We start from the raw sequence: 12450 nt of genomic DNA on the forward strand, positions 1-12450 counted from the left end.
ACTTTGCCCCAGACATGGAGCTTTTTTTTTCTGTAACAAGACTGGGAGAGAGTGAGTTGATGTTCCTATCTTGTGTGTTGCCACCCCCCCTACTTACCATAAATTGTCCTTAGTGATTGTCTGACCTTCTATCCCTACTCTAAACATCTATTTCTCAAGTTTCAAATAACTTTTTAGTAAATTCAATAAAAAAGGAAACATTCTGTTCAGTCAATTTTTAACATATCCCAATAACATCAACTAATTTAAATACTCACTCAATATTAAACAAATGTAAATAAATACATGCACACACATGCACAAACACACACATGTGTACATGTAAATAAAAGATATATATTTTTATATAAATATATATATAAATACATTTATATACTTAAACATTTTAAATAAATATTTAAAATATCAAAAAATTAATTTTTAAATTAACTAATATAACTAGTACTAATCAAACTAGTACTACTACATCAAACTGCATTTTCAGGATTTCATAATTACATCTTGCTTCGTAACACATTTTCTTCATTTTGCAAATGCATGAAAAACAAAAGAAATGTAGATAATAAAATAATGAACAAAAATTCTTCATTAGTTACAAATAAATTTGATATTATTATTTCAGAAGAATTTTCACATTTTGATAGCATCTATTCAATTACATCTTTCATATTACTATATACCAGATATACAGAATTAGTCAACTCAATACTGTAATTATAATCTGTAATGAGTTTGATAGTAAATTAATAANGATTTATAATAAAAATAACTATAATTTTTTACTATTTTTGTGTATTTACACACAAAAAAATAAAATTAAATTAACCATTATAAATGATTTAAATACAGCTTTAAAATATTAATAAATAAAAATTTGACTAATGCTGAGATTTATGAGTAATCGAATTAAAGAGAAACTACATTAATATATTATCGAGATGGTGGATAAGGTGATTGATGAGTTGAATACAAAGGAAAATTAATAAAAAGGATGAACAAATGCCAAGTGAGATATTTTTATGAAGCCTTAAAATCTCCTTTTGATAGATTGATCGCATTAGATTTAGAAAACAGTTTCATTCAATGTTATCAAGTGCAATAATGCAATACTTTTATTTCTTTTTTCTAAAAAAAAACAATTAATCAATCTTAAATGAACAAAGCCATGAAGAATAAATATACCAAAAATATCTTTATGTTAAAATTTTTTACATTAAAAATTTATAAAATTCTCTCTCTGATATGCATAGTTTTTTTCTAAAAAAAAACAATCAATCAATCTTAAATGAACAAAGCCATGAAGAATAAATATACCAAAAATATCTTCTTGACAAGATATTTTCAAAAGCATATTTTAAAGATGAAATTTATGCATTCATCCAAAACACTTCACGGATAGCTTTATAAATATCTAGCTATCTTAGAAATAACACATCAATAATTTAAAAACTCTTCTTATTAAACCTTTTAATTATTGATTATTTTAAAACAACATTTAAAGAAGAGTACCACATTTATATCAAATTAAAAAAATTATTATATTTGTATCATTTAAATTAATTTTTCACATCTTACATTAATTAATAAAAATATTCCAAAACTAGCAATACAGGCAATTATTTAACAATGTAGTCATGAAGTGAATACTTTTAACTTAAAAAGGTTCCATCAGTATCTTTATACAACATATATATGCTGAAATTCAATATATTTTAAAAATTAATCTGAATTTATATTTTGATGATAAACTATAATCAGAAAACCAAAACAGTATTTTAGATATAAAAGAGCATTTAATTCTATAGTAATGATAAAAACAAATGATACTATATTTCTTCTTTAAGATTCAATTGCAAATTGAACAATTAAATGTTAGCAAAAAATATAAGCTTAAACACGAAATTATCATTGTTAAATTTTATTTTTTCTCAATATCACACTTTACAGAAATGACACACTTATTCCAAAGTTATACATTTTCTTGGTCATTGCTCTGGCTATTTTATTAGTTTTTCATGATTGTTAGTTATATTTCTTTCTTTGAACTAATTGTTTTTCTATTTCCAGAACACCATTGAATACAACCGAAAGATTTGTAACTATTTTTAGTTTTCTTTTCTTTTTCATTAAAAACCTTAAAAATGCAGCTGCATTTTAATTTCATCTAAGTATATTGTTGGTGTTCAAAAATTTCAGGACTAAAGTTTTTTAAAAGTGACTGTGAATAATGCTATATAAAGTAATAACTAGTAATAAAAATTAACTTTTTTACCAAGTGACTGTCTAAAAATAGATTTCATATTATGTTTTCATATGAATTTTCAAGTAAACAAAAAATTTAAAAGTCACTATAAAAATGGAGTAAACTTTGTTTTTAGTAACATTTTCTCTACCTACATTTCTAATGCAGATGGCTCAAAGCAAGTACTGGAAGTACTTATTTGGAATTTGTGTTAGAAATTAAAAAATTTTTTAAATCAAAACTCTTATTCAAGTTACTATATTATATACTGTATATAAAATTAAATCATCATCATATTGTATATAAGCCTAAATACTTGTAGAGCTTATGCAAAATTAATGCAATACAAAATGATGAATGATAAGTCAATTAAAATTCTTGTTGAAACAATGTTTACTAACTGTAAAATCTCTAAGACAATATCTCCAAAATTGAAAAAACTAGTCATCTCAAGAGGCAGTCTTGTCAAAAAGGAACAAAATAGAGTACTGTCTATAGTATTATGCACAGTAGCACAATGTAGTATATGTAACATTTTAGTGTAACAGGCTATTGTATAGGTAATAAAGCAAGGTTAATTAAAAAATGATAGTATTGATTAGAGTTATACTGCATAAAAATTTATTAATACATCACATGTAAACCCATGTACTGAACACAAAAAATATAAGGAATACAATTTTAAATGTTTGATTTAAAATAATCTAAAATGGATACTCTCTGTATTAAGTTTTTTTGATACAATGCCCTCAATATTTCTATAGGTCAAACAGATACCAAAACCTGTCCAAATCTGATGTCACCAATTATCATTTTAACTATGCCTATTAACAAAAAGCTTAATTTCATTAGTTTTATTATATTATTTAGTTTATTCTTATGTTTTGTTTATTCTTATTAAAGTGTAGGCTTATTCTTGTTTAGGATAATCTGTTGCTGAGGAAATTAAGAAATTCTTCACAATAAAGCCAAATAGGAGAAAATACACACACTGAAGTTGAAAAAAAGACTGAAACAAACTTTTACATCTAATGCATCAGTGCAACATGTCTAATACTGTGTATTATACATGCCTATGGTTTTGATCTGACTACCCCATCCAGAATGATGAAAAACTTATTGCACAAAGAAAGTAAATTTGCACAACATGCATGGTCACCATATATCACACTTTTTTTATAATCCGTAATTTGAAAATAATGCTATTAATGCACTACTATAACTTGGTTTTCAGTGATTGGTTAATAATGTTTATTCCAATTTAAATATTAAAGATAACTGTATTTTTCTACTTAATTTAGTTTTTTAAACTTTGATTGTTTCTTTGATATCATAATTATATTATATAAAAAATCTTAAAGGACTTAAAAAAGAGACATTCAGTTTCAGTCAGTAAAAAAAAATCTGTCATCAGAAAAAGATGCTGCAATCTATCAGCAGTGATTAGTTTTAATAAATCTGTTAATAACAGAGGGATAAGAAATATTCAATAAAAATTATATAATCAGAGACCACCAAAACATTACTATAGTCTATACATATATTATTTTTGATCAATGTTTTCTCAAACAAAATTCCAGATGCAAAAATTGATAGCATCTTATAAAGTATACATAGAAAACTAGTATATAATCTGCATAACTTCTTTAAAAAAGCTTTAGAAAATATTTTGCTGATATTTCAAAAGTTTTGATTTTTCATTCATCTGAAAAAAACCATTTGCATAATGCAAAAAGTTTAGAATTATTAGTTATATTTGTATATGATACAGATACATAATAAAGTAGACATGAAATCGAACAAAATGTTTTATATTATTTCAATCACTAGTGCTGAACTTCTTTCTTCAATTTTATATCATTTACAAAAACACCATGCAGCTATACTCATAGCACATTTAAAAAGTGAACAAATGCTATTTATTTATTAAATTCAATCAATGCTGAATAGTAGTGAAAAAAAAATTATCAATGACTATAAACTCCTTGGATTCTGAAGAATCAAATCATGCAAACTATTCAATTGCTCTTGGCCTTTAAAACTAAGTTGTGCAATAACTTAACCCTCAATCATATGTGACAGCAGCAATTTTTGTCAAATTGACTTAAGATATACAGTACTTCCATGATATCATCATGCTAAATGTTATCCATCTAACTGTAAAAATGTCAGTTGAAAAAATTTTTCTGCTTAACACGTCCTCAAAAATCCACTGCAAAGGAAAATCATACATGATCATTTGTATAAATACCTTATGCAAATGACAATGTATGATTTTTCTTTATTGTCACATGAATGCATTCATAAGGTGGTGATTTTCTGCTCTGACATCAAAATAATATTATGGAAGTCTCTCACAATTGCAACAAGATAGTTATGACAGCATGCATGTTTAACAGCTATGCATGACATAATGGTATACACAGCCAAGCTGTTACAACCTTGAACACTTGTTTCCATATGATGGCCTGAAGTGCTACGACTTTTAACAATTTAAATGTTTTTGTGGATTTATTTTGTGCTTGAAAAATACAGAAAAAGATTTTTTGGTCCTTCTGAGAAACACCTCTTCCAGCATTAATTTCAGCTGAATTCATTTCATATTTCCCATTGTATTGCAAAGTTTGAAGAGTATGACATTGTTCTGGAAACAAAATATTTTACAAATTTGTGATCTTGAAATTTGGCATATGGAGATAAACACCACAGGATTTTGCAGAATCATCAAATTTGAGATACAGCAATGATACACAAAAAATTGTGGAAAATTACTGCCTCACTCATGCAAACACATTAAAAAGTCCATACATGATCACAGGTTAAGTGTGAAAGTAAAGACCCCAATGTAAGATTTTCTAAATAATAAATTTGAAACTTGCAAAGCTTTAGCATGTTGCCAAGCAGATTTTCTTGGGCTCCTTGTGATTGCAGTATGAACAGTTTCAATTGCTGATAGTATCACACTGTTTCACTCCACCTTGGCCTATGATTACAGGCAAATACAGTGGAGCTAAATGGACTCATCTTGTAGAGGTATGAGCATGACACATCTCTGAAACAATCCAAGTTAAAATATTGTCTGAATATATGCTGTGTAGCAACTACACAATCATCATTTTTGAAATAAGCCTCTAGTGCAAAGAACTGTTGTTTAGTAATCCGCCTTTATGCATTAAACAAAATGTTACCTGAATGATGTCATCAGACAAATGGTGTTGCTTAAGTCACCGTAATACACATATAATTTACAGTATGAATGCAGCTACACATTGTATTTATGATTCTAGACTCATTTCTTTTAACTATCTAGTACTACTGAAGAGAAATTACATTGTAATGAGTATGTATTATATTAATCAAGGCATCTGACAAAATGATAAATTTAGCTGAAATTTCTCCTCTATATTATTGGATAATGAAGGAAAACATAATTATTAATAATTACATATCATCAGTATTAAAATTTAATTACAGTGCATGCATTTTGGAATATGTAAAAAATCTGTATTTATGATTCCAGCAAATTTGAAATATTATATATTAAAATTGCAAAATCTTATGTAAAGTATGTACTGTACTGTACAAATGAATGACAAAAACCAAACTAAATTATATAATATATTTAGGACAGTAGCACACAGTTCTAAGATTATATTATATTAATTAAATTTCATTTATATTTGAAAATTGAAGTAGATATGTAAATTAATCATTTCACTTAAGTTAAACATATTATTTGCAATTTTATATTCCCTCTCAAAGTATATAATGAGACAATTATTGAAAATATTCATATTTTTGTTCTTAAAAAAATTATCAACCAAACTCAAGTTCTTATTTCACAGAATTTTAACATATGCAATCTAAACTTTTAGAATATACTGAAAGTTTTTCTTGTATTTTCAAAAATTTTCATAGTTTACTTTATTGTCCAAAAAATATCCAAACAGAATACTGAATACAATTGATTTTATGAACCGGTAAATATATGAATATCCATACGTTTCTATATTCAACGGTTGACTCAACAGTGAATTTTCCATTGAGCCCCACCGTTGAACGATCTGACGTCACGTTTTGCAGAAAAAAGAAACGCTTTCGTTGAGAGGTCGCTTTTCAAGATGGCTGACTTAAGTAACAAGAAGGTGGCGATTGTGACTGTTTTGCTAAATAATTAAAGTAACTCGCTTAACCATTATTCGAATAAATCCTTTTATTCAAATGAACCCGTATCTGTATCATTTTTTTGTATACTGGGTCTTTTTTTAATTAATAATTTTAATTAATTTCTTGAATATTTATATCATTAGGAAGACTTAGCGGGCCAAATATCGGTCGTAATCAATTTTGGACAAATGAAAAAATCTTTATATTTCAATATTGACCAAATTATCCAACATAATCGTGCAATCACGTGTTTTATCATATACAGATTGTTCATTAATCTGTTCGCTATTACAGCATCCACAGCAGCGAATGGATAGTTTCTATAAGCGAAATTTACTTTTTCGTGGAAGCCGCCATGTTAGTTTGTTGAATACTCAATGGTCTTTCAGGTCGTTGAGACCGTTGAGCTCAACGGTGAAACAGCACTGACGTCACTAGTCTCAACGGAGAACTCAACGGTCCATTTAGAAACGTTGTTCTCTCACCATTGAGTCAACTGTTGAGTATAGAAACGTACGGTATGATGAATATTGTATTGAATCTGTCATATCATTATATATCATTTTAAAAAATAACACAAAATTCTATACATTTCTGAGAAATTATTTCAATAAGTAAAAAACTATGAATTTTCTTCTGATATATAAAAAATCTTAATTTTATAAATGCAATTATTCAATCAATTCATAGTTTTTTACTTACGATAAATAATAATAAATATAATAATAAATTTAATGTTATTAAATTATATAATAACATTATATATTTTATGTTATATAAAATGTTGAAGTGATTAATTCAAAATTTTTGTCTATTTTTTAAAATAGTTTACAATATTCTTTAATAAGATCAATGTTTATTTTCTAATCTAAAATTCAAAAAATTAACTGTTGTTGAAAAATTCTTTCCAAATTAAAGCATATCTAAAAACTTTTGTTTTTTTCCCTTCAGACAGAATTTGTTTCAAATTTAAGTATTTTCAATTTACTCTATCGTTCAGGTTTGTTTTTACTTAACAAATCAAATACAGGGGCTACTTGGAAATTAGCTGCTGTTAGGTAGGCATGGCCACATTATGCACTTACTGCAGCAATTTTTATTGCAACAATGAGTCAACAGTTACATGTTGACTCATTGTTGCTCATGCAATTGGCCATTTTGTTAAGGGTTTGTTGTACAGAAGGTATGGCAACACTGCTCATGCCACTGAAACTCTCACCAAATGTGAAGTGTATGACGTTGTGCAAGCTGAAGGACACAGTCAGCCGAGATTCACTGAAAGTTGAGTATTATGTATGGTGAAACCATGAGTGATGGTTGCACAGGAGAACAATGCCAGAAATTTCAGGATGGACAAACTGCTGTACATTATGAAGCTGGAAAAAGAAGACTTACTATGGTAACTGCCAAATTTGTTGAATGAGTAGACAAAGTGATTCTAAGTGCCAGTGGTTCACAATGTTCAAATTATCATGCCTATTTCCTAAAATTTCACTAACAACACTTCTGAAATTATGACCTTGACTCGAGGCTATGACAAAGTGAGTGCCCACAAACTTATATTCATAAAATGCAGTAACATGCACACAGGCATAGCTCCAAGAGTTTCAATGGGTGTTTTCATCACTCTGCCTACAGCCCTGACCTCAGACTGAATGATTTTCATTTGTTGCCAAAATGAAAGTGTGATTGATGATGCAATGAATTGAATCCAATGAGGAACTGATGCATGGCATTCATGGATGGTTGAACTCCCAGACAGCAAACTTCTTTCAAGAGGAAACACAGTGTCACATTATGACAAATGCCTAAATTCCAGTCAAGAAGTGGCTAAGATATGTATGTATCTTTTGTGTGTAATAAATGCAGTTTGTTTTATTCTTGTTTTTTTCATTGCCTATGACAGGTTAATTTCCAAACAGATCTTGTATCATTTTTTCCAAGTAATTCAAACAAACATACTTCAAGCTTTTGAATTTCATAAATTTCCAGTCCATCAGGTACTTAAAACTGCTTAAAATATAAGTTTAATAAATAAATAAATATATATATATATATATATATGTATGTATGTATATATGTATATATGTTTATTTATTTTTTGTTTAATTTATTCAAAATTTACATTCTGTGTTCTGCTATTGTCAAATTTTGATGTTTATACTGTTTTGTTCTCAAAATTTAATATTTTTAATTCACTTATGCATTATTGCTTGATTCACAACTATATTCTAATGCATAAATTATATTTTCATATATTATTTTTGTACCTTGCATAGTATGCTTCAATATACTGAACATTATGATAATCAGCAGACTGGCAATCATCCAGCCCAATAAGCCACATCAAATATTTTTATAAAAAGTACAAAATATAATTATTTTGTACTTTTTATTACAGTTTATTATTATTAAATATTATTATTGTATAAAAATGTGACTGCAAACATTTTCATAAAACATATGGTAATTCCATGGACAATATGTTAGTAATTATGGACATCTTAATGTCATACTATTACTATAAATTTTGTATTAAAAACATTATCAGCCAACATACTATAAAAATTTTAGCTAAAAAAAACCATATATGGGACACACTAATGTGTTTGACTGCACAGGAAATGCCTTATCTTCAATCTGTGTTATTTTGCTTCTTCCTTATTCATCTCAGCTGTCTGCCATATTAAACAACATAATTACAAGTGTAATATGTTATTAAATGACTTCCAACATTACAATGGTACTCTGTGTTATTATTACTGCTTTAATTCTTTAATTTTTATAAATATATTCTTCAGAGATAATTTTGGATTCTGATGAAACTTGAAGTTAATCAACCAACATCAAACTGATTTTTCAAAATTACATATTACTATCTATCAGTATTTTCTAAACTTATTGTATTTAGCTAATGCTTTTAGCAGATAGTGCTTAAAATATCAGATTTACAAATTAAATATAATACAAATAAATGTGATTTTGTTGTCTGCCAAACAAATATTCCTGTAGATTTAATTTTATTAAAAGAGTTTCATGGTTTAAATAAGGCAATCTCTAAATAAGTAAGAAAATTAGGAAATATTTCCATGTTTTAAGATAATTTTTAAACTGGACTAATTCCAAAATAAAAATAGTAATGTACACATATAAAATTAGTTTGACAGATTTATTGAAATAGCTGATAAAATTTTTCCAGACGAAAGACAATTAGTGAAGAAATTATAAAACAAAACACAGTTAACATAATAACTTCTTTCTTCAATCAGAAAATTGTATATCAAAAACAAAACAAAAAGCTTTCCTCAGTGTTTTCAAACTCTATATCCTCTATAAGAAATATAATTTTAATATTTTCCCTAAACTTTTAATTTTTTATATTATTAAAATTCTCTTCTGAGTGAAGTACTATATAAAAAATTACACGAGAAAAAATATTGGATGTTGTTATATACAATACAGAAGGAATACTGTAATACAAAAACTATATAACCCATGTGTATTATAATGTGGTAACTATTTCATAAAAAAAATAAATGTATTGTAAAAACTCCCTACCTTGAAATTAACCCAGTAGAATGATGTACAGAAAAAACACAAATGTTTTCAGTCTACTTCTAAGGCCTGCTTCACAAATTTCAAGTAGATGGAACACACAATGCTTTGATATTTGAATGTATGAAATGCAGAAAAGCTTAAAGCTGAGATTTTAGAGGATTTTAAATTTGAATTTAAAATCCTCTAAATTAAATTTAAATTAAAATCCTCTAATTAAATTTGAATTTAAAATCCTTTAAAACCGACTAATAGGATGCATCAAAGTGTAAAAGCTGTAAAGTGGTTTTCACAATGATGTATCAAACAGGGCCAGTCACGCTTGTGAAATGCACATCGAAGCATTGAAATTTGTGACCTAAAGCATCTTATAAGTAGACCAAAAACATTTGTGTTTTTCTGTATATTATTCTGCTGGGTTAATGTCAATGTTATAATACAGTATATCCCAGTTTCTAGATATAGAACTTTTTTATTTTTTAAATAAATAAGTAAAAATAAAAGACTTTCCATTATTTCATTATCATCAATCAATTTAAAAAAATTAGTAGTATTTATTTATTAATATTATATGCATATATTACAGATATCTAAATTGGAAATTTAACTTTATTTAATGATTATTGAATTTTAGTTCCACATATTCTTAGTGACTAGATAGATAAAAGTTTATATTCAGATTGTGTCATCTTTTAAATACAATTAACATCTCTCTTAGATTATCAGAGCCTATTATTTTTTTTAAATAATAATGGACTATGAATGCATTGTGATTTTCTACATTAAAACCTTTATTGTAAAAACACTAAATTCAAAACTTAATATAACATTATTTTGTAATTAGATCATCATTTTTTATAATTACCTTACTCTTAAAAGGGATTTCTTTTATTAATTATACAGTTCTTTTAGACTTAGTACTGAAATGAACTTAATAAAAAATAGTAAAAATGTGCTTTAGGCTTGTATATGCACTGAAAAGAAACTTTTTGATTTTAAGACAATAGACTAGAGCCTAACCTACTGTATTAATTAATAAAAATATGTCTGTATATGTAATGTAAAATCAATGTAAAACCTTTATCTTTGTGAACTGATCTAATACAGTTTACAAATATGTAATAACTTGCTTCCATTAAAAAATTTTAAATGATATTAAGACATTCACATTATAATACTCAATATTAATCACCTGAAAAATTCCTAATTTTGAACTAACTAATAGTATCAATTGATAATTAAAAATGAAAATTTCACAATTAAAGTTGTAGAATTGAAAATCTACATACTCACTATTTTTCAATATTTATTACCTAGGAAATCAAAGATATTTTATATTATAATAGTGAAATAATCTTTCCATAAAAATATCCACTTATTTCATTATCCCTAGAGTTAAACAAATATTTAAATTAATGAGTATAAACTGTATTTATATGATTTAAATTTTTTTATGAAATAAATTTCCAAAATAAAACTTTGGAAAATAAACTATTATATTGGCACATCAATAAAATGAGATATATTTATTCATAAATAAATAAATAAAAGACAGTTGTAATTTTAATATAAAAGTCATGCTGGTTTTATAATTAGAATATTAAAAATTCTACCAATCATATAGTTAAAAATATTGTCTTAAATATAAACTTTTTTTTTCTTATAAAACAACAAGAGCCAAGATTAAAATTATATATATAATCATATTCCAAAATATCTTTAAATAATAATAATAAAATATATATTCAGATTAAATGTTTCAAATACATGTAACTATCTATCTATCTCAGATACAACAGCTTAAAATCTCCAATCCGTCATTCATGACTACATTGCACAGCATTCTTTTTCCCTCTTTTTAATCATTAAATTATGGAGTATCTTGGAAAAATTTTTCTAAAATGCAATACATTTACACATCTATTAAAATATTCTATACAAGAATAGTTTGTAAATCTGCAATAAAAATACCAATAAGACTAATAGAATTGTATTTAGAAGAATGTTCAAACACTTTTATAACATTTCACTTCCTAACTACATTTAACAAAATAAATGAACTTGTTTAACAAGGTGTATTATTTATAAATTAAAAATACTTATTTACAAAATTTCTATATTTTTACTATTGTTTTTTCATTTAAATAAAAGAAATGGAGTTGAGGAGATCACTAAATTAAAATTTTTTAGTTTTCAAATCTGTGTAATCTATTTAATAACTGATATATTTTGATTTTTTAATATGTAAAGAGTATTAAAAATAGTTATTCATATCATTTCCATAATTGTAATATAAATTTTTTATTGTGGTTAACTTTTCTATTACTAAATTTTCCTAATTATATCTGAAAAATAAAAAAATTATGCAATAGAATATTTTATTCCCTCTACATACACACAACTTATATAAACTTTCAAAAAGATATTCTGATGAAATCCAATTCTTCATTGTAAATAATCCTTGAATTAATTAAGGCAATTTTTTT

At 25.8% G+C, this 12450-nt stretch overlaps 1 protein-coding gene across 2 annotated transcripts in view; it reads right to left on the minus strand.

Moving 5' to 3' along the window:
- LOC111636235 (heterogeneous nuclear ribonucleoprotein U-like protein 1) overlaps window positions 1–12450 on the minus strand; it is a 44661-nt gene that overhangs the window by 16161 nt on the left and 16050 nt on the right. The window lies entirely within an intron of this gene.

Source organism: Centruroides sculpturatus, unplaced genomic scaffold (assembly GCF_000671375.1).
Source record: "Centruroides sculpturatus isolate CEXI.00-Female unplaced genomic scaffold, Cexi_2.0 scaffold477, whole genome shotgun sequence".
Taxonomy (NCBI): domain Eukaryota; kingdom Metazoa; phylum Arthropoda; class Arachnida; order Scorpiones; family Buthidae; genus Centruroides; species Centruroides sculpturatus.